Source organism: Struthio camelus, chromosome 3 (genome assembly GCF_040807025.1).
Source record: "Struthio camelus isolate bStrCam1 chromosome 3, bStrCam1.hap1, whole genome shotgun sequence".
Taxonomy (NCBI): domain Eukaryota; kingdom Metazoa; phylum Chordata; class Aves; order Struthioniformes; family Struthionidae; genus Struthio; species Struthio camelus.
In genome coordinates, this window is record NC_090944.1 from 85,092,516 (window position 1) to 85,098,741 (window position 6,226).

Sequence of the window (6,226 nt, forward strand, 5' to 3'; positions counted from 1 at the left end):
GAACTTCATTTCCACCCCTGCCGTAGCATTAAGTTTGGCATTTGAACTATCACCTTGAGGCCTACCGTACTCAGAGAGAGATGGGATCTTTCTCCTTCTGCAGAATCCCTTCCCCGTTCATCTTCCCAACTAACAATGAAGATAAGGAAAAAGAATACCTACTACGTTGGAGGCAGGTGTAATACTCTTTAAGTACTAGGCAGAAAGTCTTTGGAGCACAGAAAGACCAAATGTGGGACCCTAATTTGAAAATGACCTCCACCCAAAACCCCCACAACTCTTGGAAAGGGGATGCAGATGGTGGTGCAGTGTTACTGCAGTATGAAAACATACATCTAGGAGATCAAAAGATAAAAATCAGTCTTCCTGCTGAATTGCTGGAATAACGTTGGCTACTATTACAATTGCGAATTTGAATTTGTAGATATTAGCATGCAACTGCTGAAGTTTGAGGACAGGTATTTACCACTTTTTCCTCTTAAAGAAGCAGCTCATGCAAGGCTCCTTCTGCTGAAATAACTGCTTTAAAACCCTTGCTCTTGAGAAACAGTGGTCCTGGGAGCAAGGGAGAAAAGCCAGCTTTTCCCAGCAGATCAGTGACTTATCTTGAGATAAAAAAGAACTTCTGGTGTGCGTGCCAGATTTGGTGGATGGCGCCACTGTCAGTGTCCTACCTCTTGCTCTTCCTCAACCTCACAAGGCAGACGGTGGGAGCCGGACGTAAGCAAGAGTCCTGCCCCAAGGAGCAAATAGGCTAAATCTTCCAGACTGAATCTTCTCACTATAGATCTGCTATAGCATTTTCTCCTGACACAGGTGAGTATTTCTGGTGCACAACACATAGAAGGTTTGCCATCACTTCCTTAACTCTTAGGCTAAAGTCACTCTCCTGCTTGTGCAGTTAAAAACAATAGAAGGTCATTAAAATATATGTATTAGGAAAGAAATACAGATAGCAGAATCTTAAACAGGGATATAGGAAAGTCAAGAAGCATTTTAACACGTTCTCTTTTTGGAAGGAAGCAGGAGGATGAATTTCTCTTATATCATACTGATGTTAAAGTCGTGCAGATGTAACAAAGGAGAATGTAAGGTTTCTTTCACTAAAATTAAATTAAATTAATTAAAATCATTCCAGAAAAGGTCTTTAAAACTTACTCCTGGAATATTAAGGAACTGAGTTATCTGAACCACTGGTAACGGTTTGCTCTTGGAAAGCAAAAAAATCCCAAAGAATTGGAGGACTGCCAGCATGATTCCAGTATTTTTAAAAAGCAGTGGGATCTTCTGTAATGCTGTAAGATCAATCAACCTCTTACAAACTGTAGACAAAATAAAGGTTTAACGTAAGGAATTCTATCACCCAAGAATTAGAAGCAAAACAAATTATTATCAGGCGGAGACGTTTTCATGGAAAGCAGATCTTTTCAGAGAAACATAGCAACCCTTTTAACAAGATTGCAAGTCTGGTTAGCAAAAGCAACAGTGCTGATAGGACACATTTAGATTGCTCTATTTCCAAAGCAGTGACTTAGGACCTTCTATTTGGATTTAAGGGACTTGCTGTGTATGGCATTAACAGGGCACATGATGGATGGGATTAAAGATTAACTCACTAACAGTTAGTTAGTTTACTGATGTTTCCTAATAGGGTCAGGACTAACAGCATTCTATCCCTTTAGGATCTAGCGTTGGCCCAAAATCCCAGTTGCTAGCAATGTCCTTGGGAATATTTTTTCTAGTAGGCAGATGACACAAAGACTAATGAGAGAGCAAAATAGAATAGGCTACTTCTGAATTGTATTGATTATCAATCATAGCCTATTAAAATTGATTGAAATATAAGGTAGTATATGAACAATGAAAACTGTGTACAGAGTAGACGGGTGCTTACAATTGTTTCAGAGAATTTATGTAATATGTAAACGTGTACTCACAGTGCAAAGCCCGCGGTAAAACAAGTCAATCAGTCACTAGATGTTTCAAAGGTTATTATTAGGCAGGAATAGGAAAGCAAGATCACCTTTCCGTGCAGCATTGCTGAAACCAATAAACATAACATTCCAGTAGGAACTGGAAATTCTAGAAAGGAGTGAAAAAAAGGTTCCATAAGATAAGTTTAAAGAGCTTAACCTTGCTCTTTGAAAAGGCGGCTGAACAAATTACTGTGTCTAAATCTTACTGATGGAGAAGTGCTGTGATACACCCAGTAATGATTGGGAGCAGCAGTTAGACAAATTCAGCCTTGAAGAACCAACTGGAGTTCAGCTTAGCAGCAGACATAGCAGACACATTGAATGCAAAAGGCCAGACAGTAAACCCACAGCAGTGCCTTTTGACCTCAGGTGTCTAGGTGTATTTTCCCGTTATAATTAGATATTGTCCAGCTTGAAACTGCATACATCTCTAACAGAATTTGACGTATGCAGAGTGATGTGTTTTTAGGGCTGCAAATTCAGCTTACGGGGGGCTAAATAAGCATCTATTAGATAGTCTTGCCCTTTTAGATTTTAAAAGCAGCTTGTGAGAGGAAGGAATTCATTAATGTCTCTCAGTTTCCAGTTTTACATGTTTCAGTTTTTAAGAGGTAATGCTGCATTCATCCTATTTCTTCAAATCAGGAAAAATACCATTTGTCATTGTAATGTATGTAATTCAGTATTAGAACTATTACATTAACGTATTGGACCTTCATGTAGCATAGGCAATAAAAATTGTGGTTGAACTAGGCCAAACTAGATGTGGGGAGCCTTGGATTGATTTTGAATTCAGGGCCTGGCATTTTTTTTTTTTTTTTGAATTCTCCCTTCCCCCAATCTTTTATTATAATAAAGGTATCAAATACAACTTTTTTTGATTTTGAAGGGAACAGTTAATGGAGTAGGTAGGTAAGATACTTTGCATTGCAATATTTTCAGTGTATCTTTGTGTGAAGCAAGTCAGTTTCTTAGATAGACTGTTCTACATCAAAAGTGAAGGTAAATCTTTGACCTCATTTGTCACACCATCCCAGTTATGTTCAGACATACAGTAGAAGAATCTACCATTAACAGCTTCCTAAAACTCAGGGCCTCCTTACTGCAAGCAGATAGGAAGACAGTCTGTAATTCAGCATGCAAGCAGTCCTGTATTCCCATAGAAAGTCAAATGTCATAGGGCCTACTACCTCAGTTGCTGGGAACGAGGACTAGCATAAGGCAAGGCTCTACCACCAGGAATTCTTCTGCTAGCTGCTTCTGTCTGTTTTACAGCTATTTTGCTCTGCGTAGGATACCACAACAGCGCACGATAGCATAAGAAAGTATGAAAACTTGCCTTGCAAAGTAAACGTTTCTGTCAGTTTACTGACAGGATCAGCAGCACTTGTTAACACCTTTTTAGCTAAATTGTCCACTCTTATCTTTTTTCCGGTTCATTTCTGTTCCTTTCCTTACTTTACTGCATATCTTGTTTCCCAACACCTCTGTTTTACTCTAAGTAGCTGTTCAGATGCCTTTAATGCTCTTTAGAAAGCTTCATTCTTGTACCTTTACCTCAGCAGATAAAAGAATCGGTATCAAAGGGCAAATGAGTTAAAAAGACCCATTAAATATTAGCTCTCCCGAAAGGTCAGTGAGGGAAGCTCTTCCCTCAAAATTATGAGGCGTTCTGCAGAATCAAAACAAACACTAGATAAAATTTACATTGTACTGAAGGATCCTCTTGGCTACTGCAAAAACCTAAATTTTTTTTTTTTTTTAAATGAGTGTATATTAAGTTCCTACAGAACCCAAGTTTATCAGACTACAAAACCCACAAATTACAAAAATTAATAGGAATTAGGTCTGAACTACGTTGAAAATAAACTACCTCATCTTGGTATTTGCCAGAAAAATCAAACTTCTTCACTGTGAGGGTGACAGAGCACTGGAACAGGTTGCCCAGAGAGGTAGTGGAGTCTCCTTCCCTGGAGATATTCAAAACCCGTCTGGATGTGATCCTGGGCAATATGCTCTAGGTGACCCTGCTTGAGCAGGGAGGTTGGACTAGATGATCTCCAGAGGTCCCTTCCAACCTAAACGATTCTGTGATTCTGTGAAGTCAATTGTCAGGCACAGATTGGTAGACCTTCCCCCCTCCCACCCTTTTTAATGATCCTAGAAAAAGATGCAAATTTAGAGTTCTGCATCTCTTATCAGCCAGCTGTACTCTCTGGAAATCTGAGCAGTAAAAATAAGGAGAAATGCTCCATCAATATATATGATACAAAGATTAATTCTCTGAAGTCAACAGGAGTTTTTCTTCCCCAAATACTTAGAATATATACAGCAAGATTATGCAGTATCTAGTTTTAAAGAGAAATATGCTTTATCTATTGGTAATCAATAAAATTTGATCTTCTGTTAAAATGAATTAATTACCTTTAGGATTATTAAACATAAGCTGCAAGTATTGACAGACAGCCAAGAATATTATTATATTTAGCATTTCTATATACAATGTTAGACTGCAATTCACTAATGCTTTGCAGCAAATGTTCCAGCAATTCACTGATGCTTTGCAGCAAATGTTCCAGCCAATTGTACGGGTTTTTTTTTTGTTTGGTTTGGTTATTAACTGATGGAATTGCTGGGTTGCTTCAATTTTTGATAAATCAAGCAAACAAAACACCCCAGCCAGCTTATTTAGAAGACACCATGCGAGTATAGAATGAAAAGGGGAGTGGCTTACCTTGTCTTACACTTATTTTCCTATACTAACTTAAGCCAGCTTTTAGTCTAAGAACAGTGTAACTAAACAAAATGTTTACGTGTTTTAAAATGGTTTACTGTCTAAAAATTTTGCTTCACTTACTGTTGAGAAAACAAGCTACTCAAATTAGATGAGCTTTTAAAACATTAATGTCCCAATGTAGTAACTGACAGATAGAAGCGGCAAGTTGTCTCTGATCAAAAGCTATGCATTTTTTTAAACTGTAAAACAAATTAATACCGATTACTGCAACTGAAATGGTGTTTTCTGATTCCCTGTATTTTGAGTAGGTGAAAAAACATCTACCTTTTCTTAGCATGAGCTTCAAACTGAGTTTTGAACCACAACCATAAATTTCGGTATAAGGCTTGTTACTATCCATATTATCCAATAAAGTCTGATAATAGACTTTCACGCATTCAACTAGTAACTGCTATTTTTCAGGCAGTGAGGGCTAAAGTAACGTTCAAAAAACCACCAGGTATTGCCAGTGGGATTTATGCTTCTGGTGAGAAATGCAAACAAAGTTTAACACACTTATAAGCCCTATGAAATTAAAGCAGCAGTGGTATATAGACTAGCATGTTTCTAACACACATGACAGCAACTAATAGTGTATTAGTCCCTTTGTCGTGGAGAGTACTACTGCAGATGCTAATTTTCATATAATATGCCACTTAAAAATGGTACCATAGAAAACCTTTTATCATATATGAATTTATTACAATACTGTAGTTTACAGTTAAGACACGCTCAAATATCTCCTAGAACTAAGTATAGCCTTCAAACAGGAGTGTCTGTCTCCTGAGTGAATTGCAAATGTGTAAGCAGTTATTTATAATTTTTGTCTCTTCTATAAAACCACTAGAATAATTTTGTTAGTCATCAGGTAATAAAGAGGTTTTCAAGTAGAAGTGCTGAGACTAGACTTAAGTTTACAAGTATAGTACTTCAAAAATACTTTTATTTTTCTTTTAACCAATACTTATTTAGAGCCAGAGCCTTTTTCATCTCCATGTTTATATGCCATCACTAAAAAAGTGGACAGAAAATACCACCAGAAACTGAGGTTCTGGTGAGTAATAACTCATATTGCTACTAAACAATAGAAGTATAGTTGATAATATGCAGAACATGAAAAAAATTACCTTTAAAGTCAACTCAAAGTGTCCTTCAGCTAGGTGATAAAAAGCAAAAAAAAAAAAAAAAACCAAAAAAAACCCAAGACCTTTATCTGTTTTTAAGAAAGCATCCGAGTTAATTAACTCCTTAAAGTTTCATAGTCTAATTTGTATATTTAACTACAGGATCCTTCTATCACGCTACCTTTTTTAACAGCTACGTTCTAACTCTTAGCTTAGCTTTTATTAAACTTTCCCTATGTTTTTTTCCTTATCTGCTGATAAGGAAACAACCTGTAGAATAAGCACCATCAGTCTGGCCTGAAATTAGTAAGATAAGCAAGCACACCTCAGGTGTTTGGTGCAAGTTCTGT